At 49.0% G+C, this 11310-nt stretch overlaps 1 long non-coding RNA gene across 1 annotated transcript in view; it reads left to right on the forward strand.

The window, feature by feature from the left end:
* LOC134929004 (uncharacterized) overlaps positions 1-3832 on the forward strand; it is a 114856-nt gene extending 111024 nt beyond the window's left edge. The window contains exon 3 of the long non-coding RNA XR_010178199.1: positions 3737-3832. This is a non-coding gene — a long non-coding RNA (uncharacterized LOC134929004). The remainder of the gene's footprint in view (positions 1-3736) is intronic.
* The last annotated feature ends 7478 nt before the right edge of the window (positions 3833-11310 follow it).

Below are 11310 nucleotides of genomic sequence, written 5' to 3' on the forward strand. Positions count from 1 at the left end.
ACATATAAACCAAACCTCCTGACATTTCTATAGGACAACGGAGGACACTTAAGATTTGAGGGATGTTTAATAGACATAATTATCTCATAAATGCTGGAAAATTTGATATTTATATTTCCTAGAGATGGAGATAAGTTTGTTTAACACAAACAGATAAATATCTCTTTTCAATGTTGGCTGCAGCACAATCCAAAATTCACATAGGGGGGAAACACCAACTGCCAGTGAGCCCGGACAGCGATGTGTGGCAGCAGTTCAGGTGGCAGTTGGGGCGGATCTTCTATTTGAATTTTGGACGGTGCTGCAGCCGCCACTGAGAAGAGATATTTGCACTCTGTTCAAGAAGTTTATTTTCATGATAAAAGTGCGGAAACAAGTGTTTGCTATGCAGCAAAAGGGTTAACAGAGAACATAATGCAATTATCTCATCCATTCATTCACATCTCGCTGATTATCGCACAGTAGGGGTCTTTCTATTGATCTCTATTGTGGTTTAATGTTTTACCCTATTCAGCCCAAAATTTCATGTTATTTTATGTCATTTCTGAAGGACGCTATGTAAAGAAACTCCATAAATCTGATCAAAAATGCAGGGACAGAGGGAATTTTCCCATCAGTCCCTGCAGCATCTTGTAAGACCAGCTCCAGCCTCCCAAAAGCTTCTAATACCCCTTTTACACTGACAATTTTATCCCGGGATTTTGCACGTGAACGCGCATCATCCCGGGATTTTTGTCAGTGTAAAAGGGTACACTTTCAATTTCCCTGGACGAGCATCACGGGATTTCAACCCAGGTCTCGACCTGGGTTGAATCCGGGACCATCCCGGGAAGCTGTGCAGTGTAAACGGGTTTACCAGTGTGAGAGGTGCGGCTGCGGTGTGATGCCTGCTGCCGTGCAGGTGTAGACTCGGTACTCACCATGCACCGCTCTCTCTCACCTTCAGGTACCGGAACCCTCAACGGACCTGGAAATCTTCAATCGGATCCGGACACGGCGATTCCCTCTCGGAGCTGACCGGCGACCGAGCTGAGGAAAGAATAGGTTACCTTAAAGGGGGTATCGACCCTTCTTCCACTGGAACAGGGGATACCCCAGGGGTGACCGCGACCTTCACCGGTTGGGTGAAAGGTCATCACCGGCACAAAGCCTCAGCCACCCAGATTTCACACACTCGCGCTCTCGCACGTAGTGTGATGAAAAGGATTCTCACGTCCGTGAGCAATCCCGATTCCGGCGCTCGGGGACAGACAAGGGACAAACGCACACACAGGTGTTACTCACCATCAGTTTCGCACTGCGAACGTCTTCTTCTCCTACAGGTCCCTGTAAGGAGGTAAACAAACAAACAAACAAACAAACAGCCGTGCAGGGCCTAACTCTAACCTAGTGTCACACCCTATACTAACTACAACGGCAGAGCCCTCGAACTAGCTCTGTGGGTGTGGTGCAACAAAACTAAACACACTTAACGAGCTCACACTTTGCCCCGCACGGTAACATACATCACGATACACAATGCAAGCGATGGTACGGTCCCTTTAGTTACCCGACTCAGAACACCCAGTAGTGGGGGCCGCACAGCTCATCCACCTACCGTACTCTCTTCTTGGGGGCTCAGGCTGAGCGGGCCTGCCTACCTAACACCTCAGGGTGGCCTGGGCCTAGGGCCCAGTGCCACCTTTATTCACCTCGGGGGTCTTATTCACTGGGCCTAGCGCCCCCTAGCTGCACACAGGCCGGAGGCCTGACTTCACCCACGGGCCTAGCGCCCGCCTAACTTGTTGCCCGTTGGGTGACCTGGGCCTTGTGCCCAGGGTCACCTTAATATTCCCTAATTGGCCAAAATACACTAGGGCCTAACGCCCTCTAATGCCCCGCAGGCCTATTGCCTGATATGCCCCCGGGCCTAACGCCCGCCTAACTGTGCCGCTTTGTGGTGGCTTGGGCCTAATGCCCAAACCACCTACTCCAATGGTGACCCCCAAACTCCTATCTGCGCAACAGGCCTAGTGCCTGAATTGTGCCCCGGGCCTAGTGCCCGTCCCTGGTGGTCTAGGGAGGAAAAGGGAGGGGGTGAAAGTTGCCTCACTGAGGCCTCACCTGATCCGCGGGGTCTCCGGCACTCTCTTCTGCCGCTGACCCGTCCTGGCCAGCGGCGGCGCCATCTCTCCTCCGCGTCTAGCCGCCGCTGGACATCTTCCTCCTGCAGGCCGACGTCTTCCGGCCTCTTCAGCGGCCACCGGAGCTCTTCTCCCCATGGCTGCCGTCTTCTTCGTCCACACCGTCTTGGCTCCCCGTCCGGCTCTTCTTCTGCCTTCGCGCCCCCGCGCGCGGTCTTTTCTTCAGGCTCCCGCCCGGCGTCTGATGTCAGACGCCGGGGGCGGGGCCTATGACGCGGCGAGCGCCGATTGGCTCGCCGCGTCCCTCTCTGATTGGCTGCCGCTCCGGGAGCCGCGATTGGCTCCCGGAGGGCGCCAACATTCGAATTCCTCTGGTCCGGTGCAGGGAAAAGGGTAATCCCTGCACCGGACACCCGCCGCCACGCACCCAGCGCTGGGGACAGACAAGCTGCCCCAGCGCTGTCCCCAGCTAGGGACAGCACCACAGATGTGCCCACAGGGCACATCTCTACATTAGGTCAAGGCGACCCGGCACCCGTTCTTTGTATAGGAGGAGGCGGTGCTTGGAGAAGATTATCTCCAAGCACCGCCTCCAGTAGAGTCAGCGGTGACGTCACCGACCCGGCAATATGCCGGGTCGGGCCGCTAATGTAAAAGTATCATTCCCGGGAATGTGTCCTGGGAAATATTCCGGGACACATTACTGGGAATGACCAGAGCCTGCGAGTGTAAAAGGGGTATAAATTGATTAAAATGTGTATTTAGGCTTTATATTAGTCTGTATACATTTATATGTATGTGGTTTATATATAAAATGTAAAACTGAGCCTGCGCAGAACAAAAAAGATAAGGTTTTTTTTTTAGATTTCCAAAAACAAAGCCTTTTAGAACTTTGCAGGAACAGCGTGTTGCGGCAACCGCTGTTCCTTTGAAGTTTACGGCTGAATAGTTGTGAGAATTTATTTTTTACTGTGTCGATATTGCCTGATAATGATGGGCCAATATTGAGATTTTTCCTGAATAGAACCCTTATCTCTATTGTTTAAAACAAACTTATTCAATCCCCATTTTCCAGCTTTTATGAGATAATTATGTTTATTAAACATCCCCCTTAGAGAGAGATTTATCAAAGCCTGGAGAGAGATACATTAGAGAGGGATAAAGTACCAGCAAACCAGCTCCTAACGGCCATGTTGGTACTTTGGGGGCTGATTGGTTGGCTCTTTGGGGGATATGTACTAACCCTTGGAGAGTGATAAAGTGGAGAGAGTTAAAGTACCAACCAACCAGCTCCCAACTGTCAGGTTACGACCTGTGTTTGAATCAGGCCCTTTGTGTGTAAATTATCCCAGTTGAAAGCGGCGTACATAATTCCTTGCCATTGGCAGTTGAATGGATGGCGATAAAGTGGTGGAAAATGTATCAAAGCTTGGAGAGAGATAAAGTGGAGAAAGATAAAGTACCAGCCAATCAGCCTCAGGCTGTGTTTGAAAAATGATAGGAGCTGATTGGTTGATACATTATCTCTCTCCACTTTATATCTCTCCAAGCTTTGATAAATCTCCCCTATAGATTTACAAACATACTAACTCTCGATGTTGTTGTTTGTACAGCGTAGTGCAGATTGCAGCCTGAAAGGACTCACATCCCACATACAGTCCCTCCAGACCTCCAGCCCTGGACCTATCTGCTAACTCCGTCCAGTTCTTACAACCGCTCCCTGAGAGATTTTCAGGTTTACTCCACCTCAACCTATCAGGTAACCCCCTGCACCGCTGGGAGAGAAATAATGTATCAGCCAATCAGCTTCAGTCTTCTTTTTGCTATAAGGCTTAGCTATAGGTCCAGAGGTAATAGAGTGTGAGATTGGCAAGGTGCCAACGCCAACCAGTTTTTGCATTGTAAAGAAAATGCAGATTTAAATCTTCTGCTAAATGGGTGAAATCTGGGCCCTTAGTCAGTCTCACACTCTGGTCTATATGGGCCGTAGTGTTTGTAAGGAAAGGGACTGCTATGAGGTAGAGACAAGATTAAGGGGGCACTATAATGTGGTTCATCGCTCTGTGGCTGTGTCGGCCTGATTTGCTATTGATTGGTAATGTGTATGCATATATGCTATGTTGGCCAGAAAACCAGTTTGAAAACATATGCCCACTTGTGATGTCATATTCAATGGCTGCTGCGGCTGACCTATCAAGCTGTAAGCGGGTTGGCCATATGCCACATACACACGGTGCGATATGCCGCATACACAAGGTGCCATATGCCGCATACACACGGTGCCATATGCCGCATACACACGGTGCCATATGCCACATACACACAGTGCCATATGCCACATACACAAGGTGCGATTTAAGCTACCGATATGGACTATATAGTCCATACCGGTAGTAATCATCTGTATAGAGCTTGTGATGCTAACGCGTGCTTCAACGGAATCGACATCGCAAGTACAAATAGACTGTGCAGGCAGGTCAGTTTTGACTATAATGTGTACAATCTAGTGAACTGTATAGTGAAAATTGACCATAGCAAAAATTGCACAGAGCCAAAATCTCACCGTGCGTATAGACAGTATTGGTGTATTTTGGATCTATGGTGATCAAGGAAAATCACATAGTGTGAATCTGCCACTAGAATGGGTATGCCCCTATACACACAGCCAGATGTACTGATATACCTGCATGATATACTGGCATCAGCTGTGGTGCAGGACGGACCTGATATGTCTGAATTACGTCATTTATGATTTGGCCACGCAGTATATGCAGTAGGCAGCTGCATTTAACACTGGTTTGGTGTTATTCTTTTAACATCCAGACCAAGCAGCAGGGGGGACAAATGGGACACCTGTACAGGGCCCCAAGGTTCAGGGGGGCCCCAGGAATAAGGGACACAAAAAATGGGGCCACAGAGCCAACTTGGCTGGTGTTTGAGCCTTAGTGACAAGCCGGGAGGACGTTTGTTTTCAACAGATTAGGCTGCATCTGGCCGTCCTCACGGCCCGTTTCAGATTTCTCCTTTGTCAAGGGTCAGCCACCAAGGGCAAGGTAAGGCATATAGGGACTGGGGAGACAGGGCTTAGGGACAGAGGTGAGTGGTAGGGGCAGATGAGGGGGATGGTAGGGACAGATAAGGACAGGGGTAGAGATGCATATATTTTTACAGTGTACTATAGTATTACATATAATTAATACTCCTTACCCACTGATAATATTGGGAGGCCAGGGGTTAACTAGGGATGGCCATCGACTATCGATGATTCATAATCATCGATGGTTTATGGCTGATGCTGAATACTTTTGCTATTAATGGGAGAGAGCCAGATAGTTTCCCCCATTGATGGCTTAGCATAAACAAATGTTTCTTTTTTATTTTGCAAGGTGCCAAGACAAAAAGCATAACTCCGCCCCATCTCCTGCAAAGCTCCACCCCCAGGCTGTGATTGTTCCATGGGCCCTTGACTGAAAGAACAGGGATGAGCATCAGTGGGTGAAACCATCTATTGTCTCCCATGGTATAGTTGGCTACCATCGATGGCAACTTGCAGTTTCTCCATTGATGGTGAGCGCACAGATGGCCATCCCTACAGCCTCCCCTCTGCTGCTGCTGCTTAGCCCTGCACTGAGCCACGCTGCCTGTCACTGGGGAAAGTGACACTGCAGCAACATTACATGCAGCCTCCTGTCCTGCTGCTGCTGCTGGGCTGTAATCTTTCTCCCTCCCAGTCTCTGCCCAGTGACAGCTGTCACAGAGACATACCTGGACGAGGGCACGCACAGCAGTGACATGCGGTGAGGTGAGGCAGAGCCTTTCCTGTCATACGTATAAGCCAGAGTTTTGAATATAGAAAACTACTGTACCTGTGTATAATGCCCACATGTATATACTGCTGCTCCTGTGTATAATGACCACATGTATATACTGCTGCACCTGTGTATAATGCCCACATGTATATACTGCTGTGCCTGTGTATAATGCCCACATGTATATACTGCTGCACCTGTGTATAATGCCCACATATATATACTGCTGCACCTGTGTGTAATGCCCACATGTATATACAGCTGCACCTGTGTATAATGCCCATATGTATATACTACTGCACCTGTGTCTAATGCCCACATGTATACTACTGCACCTGTGTATAATGCCAACATGTATATACTGCTGCACCCGTGTATAATGCCCACATGTATATACTGCTGCACCCGTGTATAATGCCCACATGTATATACTGCTACACCTGTGTATAATGCTCACATGTATATACTTCTGCACCTGTGTCTAATGCCCACATGTATATACTGTTGCACCTGTGTATAATGACCACATGTATATACTGCTGCACCCGTGTATAATGCCCACATGTATATACTGCTGCACCCGTGTATAATGCCCACATGTATATACTGCAGCACCTGTGTATATTGACCACATGTATATACTGCTGCACCTGTGTATAATGACCACATGTATATACTGCTGCACCTGTGTATATTGACCACATGTATATACTGCTGCACCTGTGTATAATGACCACATGTATATACTTCTGCACCTGTGTATAATGCCAACATTTATATACTGCTGCACCTGTGTATAATAATAATAATAATAATAATTAATAATAATTTTATTTATATAGCGCTCTTTCTCCAATAGGACTCAAGGCACTTACCAGATACATAGCATAATATAGTACAGAAAATAATGAAGTACAGAACAGCTTTTCATAAAATACAGAAGCATGTAGATACTAAAGGGACCTTATTGGAATGTTTGAGTAAACAGGAAAGTCTTGAGTCTACTTTTGAAGGATTCTATAGTTGGGGCCACTCGCACTGTGCGGGGAAGTGAGTTCCATAGAGTCGGAGCCGCATGACTAAAAGCTCGACCCCCAGATGAATTACGGGAGATTCTAGGTACTGCTAAAAGTCCTTCATCTACAGATCGCAGTAATCGAGTGGGGTAGTATGGGGTCAGTAGCTGCTTTAGGTACCTTGGGCCCTGGTCATGTAGTGCTTTGAAACTCAGTAAGCCAATCTTGAAGATGATTCGTCATCTTACATGTAGCCAGTGAAGGGAGTAGAGTACAGGTGTTAAGTGGCTAGAACGGGGCCGGTTGGTTAACAGCCTGGCAGCTGTAAGTGGTGCAATTCTTTTGCTGGGAGACCAAGGTAGAGGGCATTTACAGTAGTCTAGTCGAGATGATACAAATGCATGGATGACTTTTATCAGATCATCTGAGGGAATTAAGTGCTTGATTCTGGCTATGTTCCGCAGGTGAAAGAATGAGGATTTGATTGTGGCTGATATCTGATGTTTAAGTGTCAAGCCACCATCCAGGATAATGCCAAGATTCCGCACATGATCAGTGGTTTGTAATTCTGAATCCCCGAGTATAAGTCTAATTGGTTGGCTATGCTGCAGTCTTGTCCTTTGATGTTGCGGTCCTATCATAAGGACCTTTGTTTTATCCGTGTTCAGTTGCAGCCAACTATCACTCATCCACTCCTGGAGTTCAGCTAGACAGCCATTTAGGGTTGCTCTTAGGTTATCAGTGCCCGGAGCAAAGGACAAGTACAGTTGTGTATCATCTGCATAGCAGTGGTAGACTAGCCCATGGCGCCTGATTATTTCACCCAGCGGGAGCATGTATACTGCAAAAAGAATGGGGGATAGTATAGAACCTTGTGGGACACCACATGGCAATGGCACTGGTGGTGATGAGTATAATCCAGACGATACTCTCTGTGACCTGCCTGTGAGAAATGATTTAAACCAGCTTAGGACTGTGTCATCCAGTCCACAAAAATGTATCAGTCGCTCAATCAGAAGCCCATGGTCCACGGTATCAAATGCTGCAGAGAGATCCAGAAGGCACCTGTGTATAATGCTCACATGTATATACTGCTGCACCTGTGTATAATGCTCACATGTATATACTGCTGCACCTGTGTATAATGCCCACATGTATATACTGCTGCACCTGTGTATAATGCCCACATGTATATACTGTGCACCTGTGTATAATGACCACATGTATATACTGCTGGACCTGTGTATAATGTACACATGTATATACTGCTGCACCTGGGTATAATGCCCTCATGTATATACTGTGCACCTGTGTATAATGCCCACATGTATATACTGCTGCACCTGTGTATAATGCCCACATGTATATACTGCTGGACCTGTGTATAATGCCCACATGAACCCTTTGGCTCATATTGTGTGTTAATCTGGCTCTGGTACCAGCCAGTGCCTCCTGAGCCATTTACCTCACCGCATGTACCTGGCGCAGAGACAGCGGTCGGGTCCGGTTCTCACTCTGTGCCCGTCACTTCTGCACAACAACATCAGCTCTCCCCCAGATCCTTCCCCCCTCCAGCCCTGACTCACAGCCCGCCCAATATCCGTCCCGGTGCTTGAGTATGAGAGTATGATGCGCGAAACTGCCCAGAAGCAGCATGGCTCCTCACTGCCCCGGCCACAGGTAACTGTCACAACAGGGCTCAGGTCGTGCAGCCCGGAGTGGTAAAAGCAGGGTGTGAAGCAAGAAATGGCAAGGGGTGCAGTGCGGGGGGTGTGATGGTGGGGGGTGCAGCCCAGGAAGGGTAAGTGTGATGGTAGGGAGTACAGCCTGGGGGTGCATCGTGGGTGGTGTTTGTTAGCATGGGGTACAGACTGGGGGGGTGATGGTGGTGGTGGGGGGGGGTGCAGCCCGGAGGGACGTTGGTGGGATGATAAGGAAGAGGTGCAGCTCAGGGTGGGGGAATAGCAGGGTAGAATCACCTTTGCTGATAGGACCCGGGTGAGACTCGTGGAGGTGACAGCTGTGCATGTGCAGTAGGAGGAAGAGTCTGTGCGTCCCTGTTTCCACACGGGTGGAGTGACTGGTGCGCCATGAGCCGGATGTGGCCTTCTAGTGATGGCAAGTGGCAGCCACAGTAGTGCAGATGTGCCTGGGGATAGAGGGATCTTGGCGTTCACTTTCTCAGTGACCAGAGTTGGAGGAAAACCCTTAATACGGAAAATGTCAGGATGGGTCCAGCAGCTGCACCGGTGTATGCTCCTTAGCTGTGCCCTATAGCGAGTGTATCACTAGCCCCTGTAACTGGTGGAGGATGCAGGATCCTATTAGAGGTCTGATGTGTCCTGTAGCTGTGGCCCCCCTCACTGCCTCCTGTAGCTGTGACCCCCTTCCACTGTCTCCTATAACTGTGACACACCCCACTGTCTCCTGTAGCCATGACCCCCCTATCTCCTGTAGCCGTGACCCCCTCCCCACTGTTTCCTATAACCATAGCACCCCACTGTCTCCTGTAGCCGTGACCCCACTGCTGTTTCCTGTAGCCGTGACACCCCACACTGTCTCCTGTAGCCGTACCCCCCTATCTCCTGTAGCTGTGACCCCCTCCCCACTGTTTCCTATAACCCTGGCACCCCACTGTCTCATGTAGCCGTGACACCCCCCACTGTCTCCTGTAGCCGTACCCCCCCCTGCTGTCTCCTGTAGCTGTGACCCCCCTCTCCACTGTATCCTGTAGCTGTGACCCCACTGTCTCCTGTAGCTGTGACCCCCCTCTCCACTGTCTCCTGTAGCCATGACCCCCCTATCTCCTGTAGCTGTGATCCCCCCACTGTCTCCTGTAGCCATGACCCCCCTTATCTCCTGTAGCTGTGATCCCACTGTCTCCTGTAGCCATGACCCCCCCACTGTCTCCTGTATCCATGACCCCCCAACTGTCTCCTCTAGCCATGACCCCATTCCACTGTCTCCTGTAACCATGACTTCCCACTCTGTCTCTTGTAGCCATGAACTCCCCACTCCACTGTCTCCTGTAGCTGTGACTCATCCCCCCCCCCCCCCCCCCCCCCCCAGCGTCCTTTAGCCACTTGTCCATGTATCCACTCTATAGAAGGCTTGGTACATCTCCCTCTGGTTCTGAGTTGGAAGTTGAGCAAAAAGCTCAGTTACTGTAACTTTGCAATGAGACAATCCATGCTGAAATGCAAGGGGTGTAAATACATGAATTGCTTTTGCACGCGGGGTAACCACTGGCTGCTTCTGCATGTAGCCCACAAGTGCTGAAAGGGTTATTGTAACATTGCAGTTTAGATCTGTTTGGACATGCCCCTCTCACATGTCATCTCTCTGCACATGTCACATCGGCCCCACCTGCAGGGTAACATGGTTTTGCCAAGTTGCAAGATTCCTTGCATTTATTGCTTCACTCCCAACTCACAATCAGTCCCACCTACAGGCTGGTAAGTGTATTGCACCTCATCATTCCATCATACTCTTTACATACTGACGGTATCTGGCCCTTTGTAACGGGCCTCTTAATGCATTTCATTTATTGGGCTGATATACTGCACTATGCTGAGGCACTAGCCCAGTCTCCTGTCTGTGTTGTCTTCTTATCTCTGGGGATCATAACTTTCTGTTTCTTCCTTCTGCAGGGAGAGGCGTTTGAGCTCATATGGCGATGAGCGCAGACCTGTCCCTCTGTAAGTAACGTCATCTTCCGGTGAAGCCCCCTCCTAGTTTGTCAGTGTGCAGCTCTTGGTCATGTTGGGTCCACAAACACAACACAGATGTCTGCATATGTCTGTGGTGAGAAGCACTTTGTCCTGCGTTGTTAGCACAGCTTGGCCTCCCGCCGGCAGAGTCATAGGTCACTGACCGCCAGTCATCTTTCAGAAACCTATTGTATATTTTAATTTTCTACATAAAAGCAAGACCTTCCTGTGTAAGCCACCGAGACACACATTATCTATAGGAGTTCCCCTCCACAGGCAGATGGCAACCGGGGACAAAACGCCTTAGGGAGGCAACATGCAGCAAAGTTTTTCTGTCAGCCACTAGGGGACACTGGCACAACTTCAATACCGTGGGGTGATAATGGTGGCTTACAGGTAGCTGGCACTTTAATAAAATCTAAGAAGTGAAACAGGCTCCTCCCCCTCTATCCCCCATCATACCTTAGTTTTTGAATTTGTGCCGAGGTAGCCGGTCACAGCTGACTGAGCTCCAGCTCAGTCTATATTTACTTTCATTTATTTAATTTATTTAGCTTTTTTATTCATAGGACTTAGGGGGTCATTCCGAGTTGATCGTAGCTGTGCTAAATTTAGCACAGCAACAATCATGAACTCAGACATGCGGGGGGAA

The sequence above is a fragment of the Pseudophryne corroboree genome, chromosome 5 (genome assembly GCF_028390025.1).
Source record: "Pseudophryne corroboree isolate aPseCor3 chromosome 5, aPseCor3.hap2, whole genome shotgun sequence".
NCBI classification, from domain to species: Eukaryota; Metazoa; Chordata; class Amphibia; order Anura; family Myobatrachidae; genus Pseudophryne; species Pseudophryne corroboree.